Source organism: Poecile atricapillus, chromosome 3 (genome assembly GCF_030490865.1).
Source record: "Poecile atricapillus isolate bPoeAtr1 chromosome 3, bPoeAtr1.hap1, whole genome shotgun sequence".
Classification (NCBI taxonomy): domain Eukaryota; kingdom Metazoa; phylum Chordata; class Aves; order Passeriformes; family Paridae; genus Poecile; species Poecile atricapillus.
Genome location: NC_081251.1, coordinates 70,767,982 through 70,791,228, shown reverse-complemented (window position 1 = coordinate 70,791,228; position 23,247 = coordinate 70,767,982).

Below are 23,247 nucleotides of genomic sequence, written 5' to 3'. Positions count from 1 at the left end.
GCTTGGCTGGTTCTTTGGCAGAGCCCCAGGACTTGGAAGGGGGGAGCAGAGGGGGGCTTGGGAGGGCAGCAACTTCCCGAGCTTACCCACGGCCTCATTTTGATCTGCAGTACTGCCTGCTCATTTCCACTTCACAGATGCTGCTGAGCTCTGCCACGGAGAGACAAATCCCAGAAGGGGAAGGGAGCGTGGTGGGGAGGGAAGAGATGAAAGCAGAAAAGAGCCGCATTTATTAAGCTGTTTTTCTTTCAGTGAAAAGAAGCATTTATCAGTGATTTCATATGTCATGTGAGATGTGGCTCCCTGCCAATTTCTAAGGATGCAAACAAGGCGCTGACATCATACACTAAATATAGAGCACTTCTTGCTTTAGGTGAATAAATAATGCAGATGCAAAAGCCCAGGTTTTCAGTTACACATTCATTACCATCCGTCTGTCAGGTTCTCATCATCAGGAGAAAAACGTCCGACTCCAGCAAGGAGTGACAAGTGAAGAATGCAAAACAACTGCAGACAATAGGTGATTAAGCAGAATTTCCTTGTTCTTCGCTTTTTTTTCCTTACAGCTACATTTCACTTCAGCAGTAATCCATGGTGCAGCTTTTCTAGCACAGCTCTACTGCCTCCCTCCCTTTCCCTTCAAGCCAAGCTGGAGTGACAAGCCTGGGTGGGGAGAGCCTGAGCAATGAACACCGCTAAAATGTGGAAACTTCCCTAGGCACTTAGCAAGAGGAAAAAAAGCAGAAGAAAGAAAATGGCCAAAAAAACAAACAAAAAAAAAAGCCTCTGTTCAGACTGTGCAAGCAGTAAAGCAGCAGCATCCCCCAGCAAAGCAGTTTTCTGTGCCCTGTCAGAGAGAGGTTTTAATTACGGTCTCACAATGCTAATCATTCTTGAATCCTCTATTGGGTTGTTTTTTTGAAAGGCACCCATTTTAAGAACCACGCAAGCAAACCTGTAACTGGTTCCATGGTGTATTATTTTAGCTCTCAGAAAGCCCTGCAGGAGGGATTACAATTGGTAATAAAGCTGAATCGATAACTTTCTCCCTTCTCCTCCTTCAGATCAAAGGCCCTGAGCAGGAGGAAGCATCCCCAGCCCATCCTTTCTGAGGAAGAACAGAGACAGGAGAGTGGGAAACAAGAAGACAATGCGCCATCAAAGTTGCCGCAAGGTGTTGGATCAATGACAACATCTGCATGAGGGTCTGGGCTACAATAGAGGCTGTTACCATGGAAACAGGTGCAAAAGCATCAGGCGGGAAGAAGCAGGCGATGATGAAAGGTGAGAAAGAGAGAGTATTTTTAGCTCCCTTAGGAGGAACGCTATACAATGACATCACCCTACCTCATTATTTGCACCCGTGCTGTACAACACATTGTGGCACCTGCCCCAGACTGCTAAATGGGAAAATGTTATTATGGATGTGAATTATAAATACTGCAGTGGAACTTGAGCTTGGGAGTTATTAGACATCACTATTCTGTAATAAAGGCGAGCATTTAATACATTGTGCTGTAGAGATTCATCGTACAATGTAAGATGCATCATGTCTAGAATTTTAATATTCTCAGAAAGTAATTATGGCTCATCCTTTTATTGTTATTAAGAAGCAGAGTGAAAATAATTTTACACATTTGATACCCCACACATCAACAAGCCTTTTGCACTGGAGAAACATGGCCTAATTTTCCAGAGCTCTGCGTGCCAACATGTTCTGAGTGAATGTAGTAGTAGTCATAGGTGCTCAGCACTGCCAAAAATCCAGCCATCTGTGTCACATGTGAATGAAGCCTCATTAATCTCAAAAATGCAAAGTGTACGTTTCACTGGCTGTGTTCAGCTCCTTTGGAAGGGCCAGACCCCTTTTGCAGTTAAGGACCAGTAGATACCCATAACATCTGCTGAAGCCCTGATTCCAGGCAGGGAAAAAATTCTGGCTGTCAGACATCGCTCCTGGCTGCCAAACAGAGGGGAAAACCTCCAGCCTGGGGAGTTGAAACAAGCTAGAGCTCATCTGCCTTGCTCCAAGAGGTGGGAGCCTGGAGCTCAGCACACCAGAGAGGCTGGAATCACTATTCGTGTCATGCTGCTCACAGTGAAGTCGGGAGGGTAAACCCAGAGGAATGTGTGCTCCTTGTGACTGCGGAGCTCTGAGCCCTCTCCCAGCCCTGGAATAACTATCGATAAATGCCACACTCAGCCAGAGCGTGCCGGGGGCAGCGGGGCCTGCCGCTGGAGCTGGGCAGGGACCGAAATTCCCAACCTGTGCTGATAGCCACCAGTGCTGCCAAAAGAGCGGCGGGTGAGTGACAGGGCTTGCCCTGGCTTTTGCCCTGTGCACACCAGAGCACGTGGGCACTCTGCCATTTGTTTTCGCAGTTTGGCCGCATCCTGCGTCAGCAGCCGGAGCAGGAGCGGGTGACCGGGGCTGCACCAGCCGCTGATGCCAAGGGTGTAGGGCAGGCAGTGGAGCGTGGCCTGGCTGCAAGGAGCCAGCCAGGCTGATGTCATGCCGTAGCCCTCTTCCCTGGTGAGGATATATATATCTAAATATACCCTCCCTGAGCCCCACCGGCTGCCCCAGGAGCACGGGCGGGCTGGGGGCAGCAACGAGAGGCAGGGGGCACAGCTGAAGCCCTGGCCTCGCCTGCCCTGCCATAAAAGGCACTGGTGCACAACCCAGCCAACTGGGGAAACAGAGCAAGAAATAGCACGGGGGCCATGGTGGAGGACAAGAAACATGAGCAAGCCAGGGAGTTACCACCTAGCGGCAGGCAGAGGGGGCTTACAAGCAAGGACAGCTGGCAGCAAAACCTGATTTTCTTTTTGGTTTGTTTTTTTTTTCCACCATGTGATCACAATGTGCGCTTTTCTCTCTGTTTGAGCTATCTTTCCTAGCAGAAGAGCTGACTCTTTAAATATATAATAAATAGTGAAATGTACTGACATATGTATGCTACTTCTGATCCATCTTTGCGGGGAGAAGACGAAGGTTATCCAACACAGCACAGCTCAGGCTGCGGAAGGTCGCATAGGGCACATCTACAAAGAAGGGTAGAAAAGGTGAGTGAATTTAGCTGAACCTGAAATTACACCACCTGGAAACATTTTCTTTCCTAATCTAAATGCAGCCTTCTTTTGCCAGCATCCCTGAGTCTATTGTACCTAGTCCTCATGATGATTAACCAGACCATGCCTGAAACAGCAGCCTTTTTATTGTATCACTGGCTAACTTGAACTATTCTGCACATCAGCTTCAGTCAGCTTAACCTCACCCCCATTTCCTAGTTAATAATTTCAATGCTGAAATTGCTTCTGCTTTCTTCCTGGCACCTCTTTTTCTGGCACTTCTCATTTTATTTTTGAGGAAGGAGGTTACCGTTCTACATCTTACAGTATTAGAGTTGGATATAGATGAAACAATATTTCATCTGATCATATAATTTGTCTTATATGTTAGCTTTGGCACTGCCAGCATTGTAGTCATGCCAGTAGAGAAACTTTGCTCTGAGTGTAAAACTCAGCCAGGCTTGATGTAGGGTGTCAGAAAATAATTTCAAATATAAAAAATCTGGCCTGTGCTTTTGGGGATACGAATGCTGTTGATACCCTAAATATCACATTTTAAAGGAGGTATGACCTCTCTGCTAAAATCAAGTACCATTTTAGGACAACATTAGGAGTCACTCTGGGCACGTGTGGAATTCACCAGACACATTTTGGGCACTGCCCCAATCTGAATCACTGCAGTTGTGGACATGTATGGCTCAAGAGACCATCCAGCTCCTCTTCCCCTCCCCTTCCCTCTCTTTCTAGCTGATATCCCCGACTGATACGTGTTTAACCTTTTGAAGTTATCTTTGGTGACAGGAACAGCCCTCAGCCGGGGCTCACCTCACTTGCTGGTTACAGCATGTTTTTCTCTAGCTATAACCCAGCTCACTCTGACTGAGAAAGAGCTCAACTTCTCTGCCTGCCTGAAGACTTGTTGGTCTAATAACAATCCTTAGATATTTGGCATACTACCACATCTGCCCTCATCCTTCAGCTGTCCATCCTGAACACACCAGTTCTTTCAGTCTCTCCCTGTAAGCCAGGATTTCCAGGCTGTCACAATACCCCTCTCTGTTCCATGCTCACCTGCATCATCCCTGGACCAGCAGGATGCTGTTCTCTTCCTGGCTCAGTCTCGATGAGGGAAAATGGTGACTTCCCCAAACTCACATCTGGCATAACCTCTGGCACCTCCCACTTGGCCCCTTCCCCATTCAAAACCTCTATCTTCTGCCTTGCTACTCACCCAGACCCACCCTGCTCTGCTGCTGCCAGCCTGGTGCTTCTCCACAGCATCATTCTATGTTTGAGTCCTGCTACTAAGTGTGTGCTGAGTGCTTCCCTGTATTGAATTTCAGTTTATTGATCTCAGACTGTTTCTCCCATTTGCCAGGACCACTTTGACTTCCAGCCCTACAAAGTGCTTGCAAATTGTGCTTCCCCACCTGGACGAAGTCACAGATTTTAAAGTGTACTTTCTATTCCATTACTCTCCTCATTAAAAATATAAATAATAGCAGCACTATCCAGCACTGTCTGCTTGCTTGCTGCTCTGCCTTGCCTTCAACCTCTCTAGGTACCAGAGCAGTGAGCACTCTTGCCCAAGAGACAGAAAACACATGGGCTTGCCACCTGAGTGGCACCTGGGAAACAGCAGTGCCCTGAAAACAGGGGCTAATGCACATTGTCCTGTGCTCAGCCTCTTGTTGCTACCAGCATCAGGCATTAGGGCCTCTTGCCTCCATCCACAGCCAAAAAGCTGCTCCCATGTGCAGTGTGCACACATGGTGTTGAACCACAAGCTTGTAACTAGAAGACAAGAGGGGATTTGTTTGGCTCGGCGGGACTGCTGAAGGTCGGACTACTAGAAATGTTTACTGAGCGAGTCTGTGCAGCTTCAGCTCGTGCTTGCCAGGGACCCAGCTGAACAATTAAAGGAAATATCAGTTCAGTCGCAGGTTGCAGCACACTCGTAGCCCTACCTTCGATGAATAAAATAAATCATTCACACTGATTCTCTAATCAACCCAGTCCTCAGAGGTGTAAATTATGCTGGCAGGTGTATAATCAGTGAAGTTTCCAAATTAACCTAAAAAAACCTCAAAGAACCCTCCGAGTCTCTCAGCACTGGCTGAGCTGAGCAAAGGCTGTATGGAGCAAGTGCAACGAAAAAATGGGTGGCAGCAACTGTGCCTTGCGAAACCTGATAGAAAAACAACCATCCTGGAACCTAAAGCTTTGGTTCAAAAGGATGATGCTCCAGCCCAGGCTGTCCTTTCCTCACTGACGCTGCCCAGATGCTCAGGGCATGCCTTGTTTGTATGGAAATCCCATCAGGGTCCTACACCTCTGCAGGAGCATCTTAGGAAAGGTCCTAATCCTTCCAGCCAGAAGACCTGTGGGCAGGAAATACACCATGGCACATGACTAGGAATAAAACACAGAGTGCAGGGGTACGGCCTTCAGTTGGTGTCACCCTCTGCTAAATGCACCCCTGACAGCAGCCTCAGTCTGGCTGTTGGCTGGAAGGGGACATCAGCTTGACAGTCTCAGCTTGATTTTGTCTTCTCACTGCTTCTGTGGTGGGAAGCACCAGTGTTCCTTGAAGAAGTTAAGGTGGCTGCTGTGTGACAGCACCCAGCAGGCAGCCAATGTTATCCACCCACTGACCCAGGTCTGCAAAGGAGTTTGGAACGACTTTATTTATTCTCTATAGAGATGCGGGTCGAATTAATTTACTGGTGTTGACTGAGTAACAAGAAAGAGATGTCAGGATTCTAAATGCAGCACTTGGGGCTGTTAGAGGAAAGCAGTGAAACAAAGCAGCAAAAACCTGAGTTAAAAGCATATTTCCTACTCAACCTGGTGGGACAAAAAGTGTTTGGACGTGCCCCAGCCTACTGCTTTATGTAGCCACTGTTTTATTGTGTAAAATAAAAATAAAATGGATTCCAGCAAATAATGGTAAATATTTGATGATATAATTATGTCTTATTAATGCAATGTTCTTTCTTTTGCAAATTAAATTTTCACAAGAATTCATCACCCATTTAATTTTTATTATTTAGGCAATGAGTATGTCACAGATGTTTGTTATATACTTTCATAACCATTTGATTAGTATTAAATGTTTAAAATAAAACTCCATTTATATTTCAGTTATAATGGCCCTATGAAAATATTACAAATACAAGTTGGTATTTATGGCCCACATTAGCTCTTAGTACTACTTTTGATATTTTTATTGCTGCACAGGACATGCACAGTTCATTACATATGAAAAATAGTTTAATTTTCAGGAGCTTTGTAATGATCCGTAAACTGAAGAATTTTCCTTGCCATGCCACAGAAACCCTCTCAGTACTCCTGACTGCACCTCTTTTATCCTGAAGAAGGCAGACCCCGAGGAAGGCACAAATCTACCCTATCTATATGTATGGCTGTAAGAGAGGATCTCTTAAAAGGCATGAATGCAGGAGATACAAGGTTTGAAAATCCTCAAATACACAGCTCCTCTTCATCCAAATGTACAGATATGGACTATGACTGGGCAGGAACTGAGGGACAGCATTAACCCTCAGGAGTTATCTCCTGGGCTTGCAAGGCATCTCTCATACCTGCTGGATGTGGTAATAAACTGAACCCTGTCTGTTTGGCACTTACCACACACACAAAAAATCTCCTTCTGGCCACTTACAGTGGGTGACTGCTGTGGGTTTCAGTCTCCAAAAGTGCCCAGGAGCAGGCTTCCTTGCAGCATCAGGAGCATCATTAGGTTTTCTACTCCAGTAGCTCAGGCAATTTCAAGTGCATTGGGTTTGTTCAGAAGGATAAAAAGCACCACAGTCATTAGTGTGTCTGTGCAGGATGTTAGACCTATACCTAAGAGGGCTTTACTTTCCCTTAGGTGCACCTAAGTTAGTGCTTTGTCAGCTTTGACAACATCCTTACAGGCTTAAAGTGTCAGTGTGTCTCCTGCCAACCACAGGCTCCTCCTACAGGGCATCTTCTTCCCAGCTCCATTCACGCTGGATTTCACATACGTATTGATCCATTACCTGCTGGAAGAAAATTAAATCCCAAATTAGATTTGTTAAGCATCCTAACGCCAGCAGGGAACATAGGGCTGCAGATAACAGCATCCATGCCTACCATCACTTTCACTGGAAAATGACAGGATGATCAGGCACAACCAGGCTCTCCTTGCCCAGCTTTCTCTTAGCAACTTGGAAGAAGAATGCTTACATCCAGCTGCACTAGGCTTTTATGAGGCGTGGTGGACTTGGGCTATTCACCTCGTGCTCATTTATAGTGGTGCACAGTGCATGCAAAACCTCTCCTCTCTGTCCTGATGGTTTCCTACATGCATTTCCTTGCTACACCTGACTAGCTGAGGCAAGTGCAAGAAAGACAAGGAGGAGCTGGAGAAGGTCCAGCAGAGGGCCAAAGATGATGAGGGGTCTGGAGCATCTCTCTTTTGAGGTGAGACTGTGGGAGCTGGACCTGTGTAGTCTAGAGAAGAGAAGGCTGAGAGGGGACCTCATGAATGCATATAAACATCTCACAGGTAGGTATCAAAAGGAGCCAAACCCTTTTCAGTGATGCCGAGTGACAGGGCAAGGAGCAATGGCCATAAACTGAAACAAAAAGTTCCATCTCAACATGCAGAAGAATTTCTTTACATTGAGGGTGGCAGAGCACTGGAACAGGCTGCCCAGGGAGCTCATGGAGTCTCCCTCTCTGGAGATATTCAAAACCCACCTGGATGCATTCCTGTGTCACCTGCTTGAGGTGACCCTGCTGTGGACCAGAGGTCCCTTCCAGCCCAAACAATTCTGTGATTATGTGAAGCAGCTGCAATGGTGGGTCTATACAGCAGCAGTATGTGCCCCACCTGGGTGAAGCCAGCTAATGGTGCTAGGCTTTAGAAAGTTAAACAGTCCTTCTAAATATTCTCTGCTCCTCTGTTTCTGAAAGGCTGCCAGACAGACATCCTACCTCTGTGGTGGGTAGTGCCCCCTGTGATTTGGAGCTTGCTAGGCAGAGTGAGCAGACACAACTACCAACAAAAGGCGTGAATTCTCCTCAGAGGCTGCAGAATGACGTTTCAAACAAGCACAGAAAATTCTGCTGAAGGTAGAGTGGTTTAAGCACCAGAGGCAAAAGCAGTAGTCTCCCCCTGCACCACCAGCACGTGCTCTTCACAGTTCATCCTGATTCTCATTTTAGTTCCCTGGTTTCTGGGTGTGTATCAGGTGTGGCTTTTTACTAAACTGAAACCTCTTGTTTCAGGTGATGTTTAGCAAAACATTTTCTTCTTGAGGCTGGTTTGGGAACTTTTGGGCTGTGAGAGGCAGAGTGTGCACAGGCCTTCACGTGTTGTTTCCACCCCTTCCCTCTCTCAGCCGCATGCCCATGCTGTCTGACTCCACATGCCAAGGTGATTGGAGAAACACAAGCTGTGTGTGGCCATGACCTTGTCATTGCAGCCCACTGTGGGCTGCTAGGTCTGAGGAAGTGAATCCAGACCTTAGTTTGCCACGGTAGGGGAGCCAGGACCCCATTTCCAAGTGCTGTTGAAACCCCTGATGGGAGCAGGGACCTTCTCTTACTGCCAGAACAGGATGTGCTTTGTTTTCCTCCAAAGCTGCCATCTCAGAAAGCAGGAGGGAAAGCAGTGCCCAGCAGTGCCCAGCAGTGGCTGCAACCTGGCTAGCAGGGCACCTGGAAGGAGGTTTGTGTCCCCTCACCCCCAACACTGCTCTCCACTCACTGGGCTGCTGTTTCCATTTAGTGCAAAGCACTCCATGTTTCTCAGCCACTATAATAAAACAGGTTAGAGGGTGTCAAAGTGGGAGACTTGATTAATTTGGTTTTTAGTTAACAGCTGCCATGGAAAATAGAAGGCTGTTCAGCCCCTGGGTCCCATTGTGCATCTCTGCTAAATTGAAGGGAAGTCTTCCTCCCTTCAAAAACCGTGCTTCCCTTCAGCTGTTGCGTTTCAGAATCTTTGGATAGAAACACAGTTCTGGTATGGAAACCATCATCAAAAGCCTGGGACAACAACCAAATTACACTGTTAAAAATACTCAGTCCTTTGAATGAACTGAAAAGATTTTTTTCTTACACACTAGGAGAAAAGATGCAGCAGCACGATCAGCTTCAGTGGGGGCTAGACAGTGCACAGTACAAAGAGAAGGGCAGGGGGAATGAAGCCCATTGAGCCCCTTTGCCCTATATTATTCCCAAAGTGCAGAGCCCAGCTGTTTCCGGAGCTGCTGCCATGCTGGGCTCTGCAGCAGCCAGGGCCACTGGGCTGCCTCCTGTGAGCTTTGCTTGTTTCTGGAAACTGAAATGCCTAAGCTTCCAAATCATGACAGGAGATGATGCTTTACTTAGGGTTGAAATCTGAGCCAAAATCTATTCCTGGCAATGACTTGAAGGTCATGCACCAGTAAAGAGTTCCTACCCCAACGGTATGTGCTATTAGACAGATGCGGCTGTTGCTCTGTCTCTGACAGTGACAGATTTTAGGCCACCCTTTCATGGGTGTGTTTGTTTTCTCCTCCAGTCTGCATTGCTCTCCTAATCTGTGCCCCCAACTCAAGTTTCACTTGCTTGTGCCCTCCCCAAAGGGATGTGATTAAGCACAGCTAGTGCAGAACTTTACAGTAACAGCAAATTCCTTCGTGCCTGTGGAGTTCACCAGCAATGAGATGGCAATGTGACTTTGCAAGCATGCCTTGCATAGCTTCTCGTCTTCATATCCCCTGAGGTGAGCAGTGCAGTTCACACACAGCCCTTGCACCTGTCACAGGAGCTGGGGACAGCCTAGGGGACTCACAAGTGGAAGCCAGTCAGCAGACCTGAGAAGTGTCCATGGAGACATGTCCTATCGCTGTCCTTTCCCAGCTGGTGGGATGCAGCACTGCACACTGACCTCTGAGGTGGCTGGGAGGAGCACAGCTCTGGTTTGCAGAGCTAAGGGTCTGGCTCCCTTTTGTGAGAACATGACACATTTCCTTTACAGGGCAAATGTCTTGGTCTTCACACTGCGGAGGAGTTCAGGCTCCCACAACAGAGAGGTAGTTTATTACCAAATCCAATTCCTCCTCACTCTTCTCTGGAATACCACACCCATCATGCAGAACAGAGAGGCATAAAGCCCCCAAAAGGGCTGCATCTCAGAAAGATGATTTTTTTAAAAGGCAGTTCTCTGTGGGTGTTTGGCATATAAGGAGACATCAGTAAGAAACGAAGAAAGCTGATTATTATGAATGGTAGCCACAGGATGGGCAAGTCAATCAGGGATAAATTGGGAGTAAGGAAAGAGGAGCCTGGTGCACTGCTTGTCCCTATGGTCAAAGTTGGATTAGAGCAAACAGTTGCTTGTATTTATAAACTTCCCAACACCCTGCTGCGCCTGAAGAAGAGGAGAGAGGAAGGATCACAAGACCCTCACTGGCTGGGGCTTGGGAAAGGAAGTCTCTGAAATATGAATGCTGGACATTCTCTTCCCCTCCCCCCAGGGTGAAGATTTTCCACAGTGTCACTACTGCTGTCACTCACAGCGGGAGCACCCTGGTGATTTGATCCTCACTCACCAACCCTCAGGAGAGTTTTTCTTGTGCCCAGAGACTCAACCTGAAGGGAGGCAGGGAGAAATCTGCTCCTCCAGTCCCTGCCTCTCACCCCCTGCTGCCTCCAAGGGCTGGTGGAGCTAATTGATTTATTATTAGTACAGCCCTTTTCAATGTGGGTCTGTGTTTATGTTTACTTTCAGGAGCTAGAGATGGTACAGATGGCTAATTTGTTTGTTCGGTATTGTTCCTTCTAGCTGCCTAAAGCTGTTTTTGTACTTCTGTATTTGTCATGGTTACTGCATACTCAAAATCTCAAGTGCCTCTTTTCCTCTGTGATGGAAAGCTTACTGAGTATCAGCTGAAAAGTCATGACTGTTTAGAAGGATTCTCTCTTTTGTCCCTTTGTCCAGCCCTACTCCCCATTGCCTTTGTTTAGGTGGGGTGTTCTGGGAGGCAGAGAGCCAGCTACAGTCCGGAGGTTTCCCAGAACATCCAGAAAACATGGACAGTGGGCTTTTCCCTGGCTCTGAGAGCTTCCAAAATGGGTCACCTTCCGTGCCAGTTAGCAAGGAACATGGGCAGGGACAACTAGTGCTGCTGGCAAGAGAAATTATGGTGGTGGGGAGGGAAGCAGCTGCATTTGATCACACAGTATTGCTGCCCAGTTGTTGCTGGTAGGAAGAACAAGCCTGCTGATTAGCATTCCCAAGAATACAATTAGGAGACAAGGCTATTTTCAGCAGTGTCCCCTCTCAAGGCTTGTAAAGACACAAGTGCAAAGAAGCCCAGAGTAGGCGCTTCCTCCACCGCAGGCACTGGATGGCTTATATTAGCACAATGCTCCAAATCCCCTGTAAGTCCTCCCAGAAAGGGAGAGTAAATATAGTTTGTCAAACAGTTATCTTTAGCACACTGTCTCGTCTGCCAGCATGGATCTTTCTGCATGACCTCTTGCTAAGTCAGGGCGATTTCTTCTCGTTCGCTTACTCCTGCCTGCGGTACCATTCCTGGAGGGGAACCAGGGCTCCCTAGGACTGGGGGGAGACTATTTCCACCCTTCCTCACTGACCAGCCTCTGTATGGACATGGCTGGGTTACTGGCCTCTAAACCCAGTTTTTCCCATCTGCTTTAAAAGGCAAAAAAGAATGGGATGGAAGATCACACAAAAGAAGGGTGAAAGGAAAGCAAGCTGGCTCTGCCAGGGACCCCCTCTGAACTCCAGCAGGCAAGAGACATGCTGAGTGGACACCTCTGCAACAGATTCTCTGTGATGATGGGATGATGATGGAAGAAGAAGAAACTCAGGGAGGTTTTGCAGGGTCTGAAACCAGCCCTACCTCACAGTGCTGCTTAGACAGCAGTCTCTCACTGCCCAGCCTCACCTTGGCACCACTTGTCTTGTGCCACTGCCCATGCAGAACACAGTTCTCCACTGGGCCTCTCCAACTGCACGAGCAATAGAGTAAGAACAATGAGGATGGCGGGCAACTCCCACCTTTGGATGTTTGCTCAGCCTGGGACAATTGTGGCTGGCTCATGGGCCATGCATGGGGTTCTGGCAAGGCTAGCACATCACAAGGCAGCAACCAAACCCTTTTGTGCTGAAAAATGGATATGTGGGAAACGGGGCCCCACACACAAACAGGCACCTTGCTTGCAAGATGAAGAGCATCCTTTTTTGTAGCAAAAGGAAAAAGAGCAAAGGATCAGAGACTGCAGCTCTGGCCACCCACCAGCTGCCCCATAAACTGGGTCACTGCAGCAGGGGGAACCCCCTACCCCTGGGTCTGCAGTCCCAGCCCCACTACAAGGCAGCTCCCTCACAGCAAGCAGCTATCTGGACAACCTGGTAGCACCCAGCAGCCAAAAAAGCCTAATCCAGGATAGCTCATGGCTATACCAGAAAGTCAGGCAGACTTTGCCTTCCCCAGGGAAGCTGGAGCAGGGAGAAGGCAGGCAGCCCAGCATGCTGCTGGGTTTCACCCATAGGAACACTGGGTTTCACAGCAGGTCTCCTGTGCCCATTGCAGCGGGCAGTGATGTGCCTCTGCACAAAATTCCATATGTCTGAGCCACTAATTTTCAAACAAATTATTTCAATTTTATTAATCTCAGTGGAGTCTCATCTCTTCAGGATACTGCCACGGGCAAGTGGTGTAACACAAAGCTGAAAGACTCCACTGTAATGAAAAGGGGGAGATTAGAGAGTTAATGGCCACAAGCTGCTACTATAAGCTTTATTCTCCAGGCTGCACTCAGTTGGAGAGGCATCATATTGCAGCTCCTTCCCCTGTGCCACTCTCTACATGGTTGGGGAACTCTCCAGAACAAGAACAACATCGTTTTGTTGCCGTCTGCCAGACGGAGAAACCAAACCGTGCTCTTTTGTCAGGAGGCCCCCTGCTTCCTTCTGCAGTGCTGAGCAGAGCTCTTCCTAACTCACCAAGGCCAGGTCCCCTCTCTGCTGGGCTCCTGTAAATGTACAGCAACTTCAGCTTGGGGCAAAGGAGGCCAGTGTGGGGCCTGGTGAGCTGCTGCTTATCCCACAGGTGTTGAAGAGGGACCAGCTGTCCCATAGGGTGGCTCTGGGGATGGAGAGTGAACCCAGCTCTGGCTGAGCACCAGCAAGGGGATGGAAGAGGAGATGTCACCAGCATCCAACTGCCTCCTGCAGAGGATCACATCCAACAAGCCTCCCTCTTCTGGCAATAACCAAGGGTAGCTCCATTAAATATGTATCTGTAAGAAACCTGCGTGCTGGGGTGACCTGGCTGACTACAGCCAAAGGAAAGTCAGACAGCTGTGTGCCACGCGTGTGGCATACAGCTGCATGTGTTGTGTGACCAAGCCAATGCAGGGGCACCATAACCACCTCCTACAACACAGGTTACATGCCAGGCTCCAATCCACATGCTCCTTCCTCTCAGCTCCATCTTTTCCCCCATTAACTCTGAGTGAGGGAGGAAGGAAGTGCTGGCAGGAGCCTGTGCTGCCCGGGCTGCCGCTCACCTCTCTGCATGCAGGACAGTTCTCAGTCCTCCTCTTTCTGAAAAGACCTTTTCCATGCACCTCGTGGTGCCTCCTGGTGGTGCTACCCCCTTGCAATTCCCCCTGCCCAGTGCATGCCAAAATGTGCTGCCTTGGCCCTGCACAGCCCTTTGGTGCTTCCCCACCCCCTCCAGTAGGGAAATGATGTTAAGACCAGCCACAGGACTCCTTCATCCAGCACAGCTCCACTCCAACCAGCTATGACATGATGGTCAGCCTTAGTCCCAGGTGATTTCCCCATGGTTTCCTGAGATGCCAGTGCACACATGCAGGACAGACATGCCAGCAGACAGAAAACCACTTGGAGAGCATATGAAGCATTGGAGAGCAATGATTCAAATGAAGCTCGCTACTCCAGCGCCATTCTCCAGTTTATTCTTTTCCCTCACTGGGAAGCAATTCCTGACTCTCTCGTTAATTCCATGTGCCTGACCCAGTTATGCTTTCCCCAGCTCCTGCCTCCACCAGCTCTCCAGTGGGCATGAGGACAACAGAGCACACCCCAGTACTGGAGCCCAGCTGCCCCCACGCATGATCCTGACGTTGTTTGCATCCCAGTACTCACAAAACTCTTTCCCATTAGGACACTGCTAAGGAGATAGCAACAGTAAGAAATGGCTTCAAGAAATTCTCACAGCCTTTCTTATTTATTATAAAACAGTGAGATGCCAGTACCAACGAGCAAAGTCTTAAAATACTTGTGGGATTCTGCTTGGAAACATGATGTTTTTCTCTTGTTATTCATGAGCAAGGATTTTATTTCCCAGGTAAATTAACTTGAAAAATAATTCTAAGGTTAGTTAAGGTGTGAATTTTTCAACAGCATTTATTGCTTGGTTTCAAAAGGAAAATTAAACTTGCAAAGACAACAAAAACACTTTTGCCTTTACTTGAAGGGAAACAAATGTTGTGGAGAGAAGGCAGCCCAGTGGATTAAGTCCTTCTCTCCTTCAATTCTGCACTTCCTTCTGATTATTCTACAAAGTAGCCAGGACATGCCCAGTGTGGAGACAAGAGCCCTGCAATGCTGGGGATGGGACCCAGCATTTTATTTGGCCACTCACTGGCCACCCCCTGCTCCTTTCCTTCCCAGTTTTTCTGAAAACTGAAATATTGTTTTGTGAAAAAATTGAGGATGGAGCAACTTTGCTCTGCTCAGGTTCAGATTGCTCTTCTGCCTTATCTGAACATACAAAGTACCATGAAAGAACCAAAATTTCTTCTGAATTATTTATAGTTTATGGAAATTATAATAACATAGAAATCTGCAATGATTTAATTAATTATGGATAAGTTACAAGGTAATGCTAACAATATATTTAACTGAAAAACCTATTTATAATGAAATGATTTCTTATAAATAATTAAAGCAAAATTGTCTGTGTTGTAACTCATCATTTACATTTAAGTCCTAATTCTTCTTGCATTTCTGGTGAAACTTTACTCATAGAAACGCTTCCATGGAGCTGATGAAGTCAATGACAGAGCTGTTGGCAGGATGGAATCCAGTTTAGAATTAGAACAGATTCCAGAAGAAAAACGTTGCTTTTTCGGTTTTGTTTTTTAAACTAAAGGTCGGCAATTCAGTCACTAAGAGATGAGCTTTGGTTTTTCCTTGGTAAGGAAATCCATCTTAATTTGCCTTTCTTAACCCCATATTAAAAGCAAATGAAGCCCAGATGACACCAACTGTTTCATAAGAATTGCTTACCATTTTCTTAAACCACTCTTGCCCGACAGCTCCCAGCAATTTGGATCTTCACTGATACATGTGTGGGTACCATGGCAAAGCCCAAAATTTGGTTACTGAGCAGTCATGGGAGAAAGGGTACCTGAAGGAGTATGCCATGTATCAGCTAAGCAAGAGGAATCAAATTCAGACTGCCTTCACCAGCCTCTCCCTGGTGAGTATTTCAGTGAACTTGAGGATTGCAAGATGTTTCTCTTCCATCTTGTCCCTTTTCAAGAAGGTGACAGTAAAGAACCAGCCTTTCTGTTTACTGTGAGTTCAGTCAAACAATTCAAGTGTCTTGGCATCTCTCAACAGGCAAGGGTTGAGCCTCAAGGAGTGCAGGGTTTCAGTCCAGGCCCTGTTGTCAGCTTTCCTTGGTGGTCCTCAGAACTTTGCAAACTTGAGAATCTGTGAGCTCCAAAAGGTGTCCCACTCAGGGAGATAGTGGTGGCAGCCTGCTGGAGGCCAGAAGAGCTCAAAGGGCCTTACGTTGGAGCACTGTTCATAGGGCTGTGAGATGACTGGCTTTAGTCATCAAAAAATTTCCATCCTGGACACAATCTGGGTCAGTAACTACTGGAATTTTCTGAAGCCCAGTAATAATGATAGCGTTCCACACTGGCTACAATTCAGGGAAGAAAGTTCCAAGGCTGTCAGGGAATGACCGATTATTCCTGCTCTATTCACCACCTTAACCACACAAGAATTGCTGGTACAATCAAGGGATGGTTCATTGGCCAGCTCTTTATACAGAGCCCAAGGCCTGATAGGAATCCCTTCGATCACAAAGTGGTCCACAGGAACAGGGGTGAATGCACCATCAGTCAGGATGAAATGGGCTGTGCCACAGTCCCTCTTTGGAGCTGCTTGGAGGGAGCTTAAACAAACCTTGAGGTTGCGCACCATGAGCAGGGTCCATACAGCTGAGACCCAACCCTCTCAGACAGCCGTTCACCTCCAGCCACCTCTCAAGGCTCTCCCAGCAGGAAGGTGCCCCTGGCAGCAAGGGAAGGGAAAAGGGGAGGCTGGCAGGGCTGGTACTCCTGTCCCTCTGCAGTTAAGGAGCAGCTAAAAAGGGAACCCAGAAGTTTTCCTACACAAACCACATTTATTGGTGTTGCTCCAGTGCTTCATGGACTGTTATCCATCAAAAGCAGCACTGAAATTGGCACTCTTCACAGAAAAGGAAGGGATCCACCCCAAAACACTAAATGTCAGGAAACTTTTGTGACACAGGATGAAGAAACACATGCTGCCACTGCAGTTCAGAATGTTCCTGCTTGGAAGATAACCGGGAAGCAGCATGGCTGGTTCACACCTTCCACCAGGACCACACAATACCCCCAGAGTCCTTGCTGCGAGCCCTCCCAGAGGGGTGGCCAGAGGCCAAATGACTAACCACCCAGAGTGCACCACCATTCCCAGAAAGTCTTACTAGCTGGAGAACCTTCCCATTAATAAGCAGAATTCAGGAAATACCCCAATTGTTCAGGAAAGGAGTTGAAATCAGTCATCCACCTCCACAAGTTAATTTTAATACAGTCGGACAAAGAGGTCTCAACAAAGAGCCACAGTAACCCAAAGAAGCAGAACTGGTAAGATAAAATAACGATTTGGATTATAAAAATATTAATTGGGAGCATAGAGGAGCTGGTTCAGTTGAGGGTACAAGTTATTTGTCTCTCCAAAGCAAAGCAGAGGGCTTACACAAATGGAAGAGCTCTCAGTGTGAAAGTAAACATCAAAATACTAATTAAAAAGCACATCTAAAAATATTTATCATGCCTTGTATCCTCCAAGAAAAGCAGAACGGATGTCTAAGCAGAATTTTTGAACTAATCAGAGAAAGTCAAATCCCCAGCTGGGCCTATCCAGCCCCCTTCTTTCCAGGTGCAGGGAAGCCCATACCCGGTGCCATTAGTGCACGATGTGTTGTGTTGCCCAGAGTTAATAAAGAGAGCACGGTACTTTCTGCAACAAAAATAACATCTTCCCTCTGACATTTCTGTAGGGTAGGTTGTCCTAATTGTATTCTCAAGGGGAAGATGGATAGAATCCTATTTAATCACCACCACAAAATCACTGGGAAGTTAGTATTTGGATTTTTTAAAATTATGACAGCATGAGTGGTTATGAAAGTGTGATGGAAAAAGTGGTCCTTATGCTGATTTGACTTCACTGCAATTCCTGAAGTAGGATCTGTAAAGGCATGAGTCAAAGTGCAGAATCTGATTTATTTCCCAGTTTTTGTGAAGTGAAAGAAACATGATGTTCAGCATCACCTTCCTGTGCTTGCATTGAAGTCTTTCATCAGTACCCTGATTTTAAGAGTTTTCTATCAGCTGAGTGGTGATACATCTAAAAAGAGAAAATTATTTGTTCTTAGTGTTTAGCAACACCTGAATAAGGTAGATGGAAAATAAAAACAAAACTTGTAAGTAGTCTGGACAAAATTAAATGTCCCATTCTGTTTTGCAATTTTTATCTAATAGCTGTAAGTCCCTTTCTACATACAGTTGGAGAATATGACATACCTATAAAAAAGGGTTAGAAAATTATTGGAGAAAACATGGATTTCTGGCTGAAAAAAAATTATGGGTGTCTACTCAAACCACCCTCCCCCCCCCAAAAAAAAAAAAAAAAAAAATCAGACCTCCTTCAGCTCACAAATATGCAAAAAGAAGGAAAAAGGCCCAAAACCATGTGAGGAAGAAGGGGAAGGTCCAGTTGCTTTCTCGTGCCCTTGGCTGAGCGGGTGGCAGGGTGAGGCCCCTATTGCAGCTGGGGATCCCCCAAAGCCCCCCATGTGCATGCTTCCCTCCAGCCCCACTCCTGCCCAGCTGTGTGGGAACAGGTGGATTTGCTGCAGCTGCAGCCTGGTGACCCAACAACCCATTCCACCTCTGGGTACTTATCTCCTGGTTGTTTTTAAAGGGTTGCTAAAAAGAAAAGAACAAAACAGCATGAGGTTTCTCTGGGCTGGCTGTGGGTGGAGGAAAATAAGTGTTTTATAGTGAAAGAGGGTAAAAGACAATGCAGACTTGGCATTTTTGCAGTGAAGAGTGAATGCCCTCCTTCCCAGAGGCAGCAGCTGAAAATCATAGAGAATGGTTTGGGTTGAAAGGGGACCTTGAGGGCCACCTAGTTTCGACACCCCTGCTGTGGTCAGGGACACTTTCCATTAGATCAGGTTGCTCAGAGCCCCATCTAACCTGGCCTTGAATACCTCCTAGGTGCCTCCAAATTGGAGGCTCCCCAAGATTTATTTCTCAGGGAAGCCACAACCCCCCCAGCCAGAAGGGCACCCCCAGCCCTGGACAGGGCACCCCAGGATGGGATGGGGGCTGAGGACCACCATGTGAGGACTCCCACAGCTGAGAACCACCAGGGCAGGAGGCAGCAGGCTGGGGGCAGACAAAGGGACCCCGAGATAGGGGTATGGCCGGGTGCTGTGCCAGACAGGGCAGGTTCTCACACCTGGCCCTGTGCTGCTGGAGATGAGAGCTAATGGGATGTTTCTTGCGGTGTTTGCCAAGTCAGAGGTGATGACATGAAGAAACACCTATGAGAAGCTTCTACGAGCACTTCTAGTTTCTCTGTAAGTTTGTTTTGTATGGGGCTTCAACTCAATGTAACATTTTGGGGTTTAGCATGTACTCATCTATTCCAGTCTCCACAAAACTGGCTCTGGAGTGGCAGAAAGAAAAGCAAAGTTAGGTGATGTCTAAAAATACTTACAAAGCTGTCACCCCACCTTCAGTGCACCTATGCCAGCCAGCAAGACAGCCATATGGGCACTAACATGCACTTGGGAGCTCTCTATGGGAGATGTCAGCATGCCTTCTTTCCCAGGAGGGAGACTTCAGCCTCCCAGGGAGTTCCATGATCAGAATTTGAACCCCACACTTAGTGCTCAAAGCCCATGGCATGCTCCAGAGGCTGTCCAGAGGCAGTGAAAGAGTTACCTCTGGAGCAGAGCAGCAACTCTGGGTGATGAAGTGCATAAGCAGGCACTTCATTCATCTGCTTCTTGCACTGCCTGACCTTGGGCCTGGCAGAGGAAAGGCATCTGCTCCTGGGAACAAAGGGCAGGGGAAGGAGGATGGCTCCAGAATCCTGGTGGCCTGCTAGGGGTAAGGACAGGGCAGCTGGTGTTCCATGGCCATGCCTGGCAGATGGCAAGGGCCCCTGGCTGCAATGCACCTACTGCAGGAAGGGTGTCCATACACTGCCCAAGTCCACCTCCTGTTTTAACAGGGGGAAAAAAAATTCAGCCTTGCTTTTAACTTTCTTTCTCTTCTTTTTCTTTCTCTTCTTTCTTTTCCTTCCTTCCTCCCTCCCTCCTTTCCTTCCTTCCTTCCTTCCTTCCTTCCTTCCTTCCTTCCTTCCTTCCTTCCTTCCTTCCTTCCTTCCTTCCTTCCTTCCTTCCTTCCTTCCTTCCTTCCTTCCTTCCTTCCTTCCTTCCTTCCTTCCTTCCTTCCTTCCTTCCTTCCTTCCTTCCTTCCTTCCCTCCTTCCCTCCTTCCCTCCTTCCCTCCTTCCCTCCTTCCTTCCCTCCTTCCCTCCTTCCCTCCTTCCCTCCTTCCTTCCCTCCTTCCCTCCTTCCTTCCCTCCTTCCCTCCTTCCTTCCCTCCTTCCTTCCCTCCTTCCTTCCCTCCTTCCTTCTCTAGCATATACTGGAGGTAGCTTATACTGGGCTGGGCCTACAGTGTCTGTAGAGACCAGAGTCCACTTAAGGACAGGTGCTGGTTGAGTTTGGGTTTTTTCAGTTATTTTCCAAAAGATGCAGTTGCAGCTACCTAAATGCAAATACTCAAGGAGGACGAACATGAAATGCTGAGGACTGAGCCTTCTCAAGTCTAATGACTGGACATGGCCCTGTTGGAGTGAAGCAGGGGAGTCAAGGCTCCAAACAGCTCAGCCACCCCTGGTGCCATTAATTCCCACACGGTCCAGTGTTTTCTCCTCTCTCCTGAGGAGATGCTGTGTTGGTGTGGGCGCTGCAGCTGCACATGGGGGCAGGTTGGACTCATGGAGTGGGTGCAAGCAGCAGGGCAGGTGCCCCGCTGCAGGCGGGCGGGTGGCTGGGTGTCCCCAGAGCAGCGTCTCATCCTGTGCCACCGAGAGCCACCGCCCTGCCAGCTGGACAGGCAGGCAAGCAGCGCTTGGCCCGGGTGCAGAAGGAAAGGATCCAGGGGCTCTGTTGACATAACAAGCCACTAGAGAGCACTCTCAAATGTATTTATACCCTTTGCCTAAGTGCTAGTTCATAAAAACACGCGGTTGCCATGGCCTGGTTTACAGCACGTCTAAAAAGAGAGCTCCCAAACATACCAGGTTTTCTGAGGCCACTGCAAAGGCGGTCAATGCCTCCCTTGTGTGGCACCTTTCCCACCCCCTGGGACCCAGGCACAGGGCAGCACCCACCAGCTCCATGCATCCCTTCTTGTCCCACACTGCTGTCTGTTTACAAATAAATGCCAGGATAAAAAAAATAAATAAATAATATTGTACAACTATAGCTTTTTTAAGCTTGCTTTCTTCTTTTTTTTTTTTTCTTTTATATACAAAAAAAATGCAGTAAGTATTTAAAGTTCCTAATTTAATTATGCTTTGTGTCAGAAGAAAAAAAAACAAAAAACAAAACATAAAATGCCAAACTGGCAGAAGGTTAGTTCAGCAGCTATCAACAAAAGCACAGGGCAATTGGACTGCCAGGAAAAAGCATCTTTGGAAAAAAAAATAATGGAAGTGGGTTGGAAAAAAAATATAATAATCACACATTCTTCATTAAAACACTTTTAATACTACACAAGTTACAGTATCACCTTCTAAAAAGTTTAAAAAGGAATATTAACAGTAGCACTGTTGCAGCTAAAGCACTTCAAAACAATAGGGAAAAAAAAAAAGAAAAAAGCTTGTAGCCCAGGTAGTAATGAAGGGAGAATCCACTGGAGCATTATTGTAATTGAGCAAAGCAACCAAAAGGAAAAAGGAACATTCAATGTGAGAAAAATGAGCTATGTATGAACAGCCTCAATTTTTTTAAAATTCTTTTTTTTTTTTCTTTTTTTTGTGTTTTTTTGTTGTTGCTGGGTTTTTTTGTGGGGTTTTTGTTTTTCTTTTGTAGTTCTGAAGTTTTATGGTGGAGATTAGACTTGACTGGGGGCTCAAAGTCAGCTGAGTGAGCATAGCCACCGTGTGCCATTTCTTTTCCATCTATGTTGTTTCTGGGCCACTGCCTGGCATCACCGGCTGGGGAGTCTCCATCCTCTCCAAGAGTCACAGAGCTGCAGGAGTGGATGGCTGGCAGGAGGAGGAGGAAGGTGTGCTTCCCTACACCAATGTCCCTCGCCCGAAAATAAGGGAGTACTTTGTCAGGAGCAGGTCTCACCCTCAGCACGCTCACAGCTGGGACACCTGACGACACAAAACGAGGGGACTCTTTTAGGCAGGCTTTGGAATTCAGTTGTGATTCTTTTTTAAGCATGGGGATACCACCTCAATCAAAAACATGAACTTCATCCCATGTAAGGTATTATGCCAAGCAACTTTGAAGAACTTGTTACCATCTATCAGCTCAAATTCCATTTTTTTTTTTTAATAAAGTGCCTAAATACACATTTACACAGATCATAGTGGTTCCAAAGAATCCTTTACAGTTGGCATTTTTTTATATATAGGTATATATATAGGTATATATATATAATGTGCGTTTTCTTCAAATTGGCTAAATGTGTTTACATAAGACACCAATCTTGACTATAAGTTTTAAAGCGTAATATTGACTCAATGAATTTGTTTATCATGCAAGTCTTATCTAATATTACATTGACCTGTAATATGGAACACAATGTAGTGGGTGTGCTCATTAAACACTTCATAGAAAATTACTGTGCATGTGCATTTCTGATCTTCAAATACTAATAATGACCATTTCTTTTTTTTTTTAAAAAAAAGTAGTCTTCAAAAAAACAAAAAAAACTACTCTGCATTAAATTGCAGTTTGAACATTATCACAGTAAGAACAGTTGACTAAAAAGCACCCAAAAATCTTCAATTTTATAGTTGGCTGAACAGATTTTTCCTCCTCCTCTTCTGACACTGGAAGTGTTTATTAGCTGGTCCCTGGGAAGGGACGACCTCGCCACCCTTTTGCTCAGAAACAACCGCATATAACCGAGTTATAAACACCTCGACAGAAGGGCTTGGACAGCTGCAGCGTTGCCAATGAACTATAAACAGCACAAAAACATCACTATAAGACTTGAACTATTTCTAGTAACCAATGATTTATTGATTTTAGAAGTCTGCTTGGTGATGCAGAAGCGTGATCAAAAGAAGTGGCTTTACAAAAGAGTTCTCCAAAGTAGCTTAAAAGGCAGGGCCAGGGCCATTATGTGCAGCCCTCATTGCTTTCATTTCAACCAGTTTATATTTTCATTTTCAAAGAATAGCAGTAGGTTTGTTTCAAGCAAACGTAATAAGGAAATTACAGGTTTCCTCCACCCACATTTGGGCTGTCACTGATATGCCCGCGGGCAATTTGGCAGAGCCTCAGTCACTGCTGTCACTGTACCACACCGTACCTGCCACTACTTGGAAATACCGGGTCAGCGATAGTAACAATAGCAACAGCACTAGAGGTGACTGGTAAGCAAAATCAAGATCCATATGCACTATCTGAAAATTAAAGTAAAATAAAATAAAGTCTCTTCCCCACATCCCCAGCTTTGTCCAAAGACACAAAAGCCCCACAAGTGACACTGAAGACCTTCAGAAATGGCAGTGCTACATTGGCACCTTTGCCAATCACGTAACCAAGTT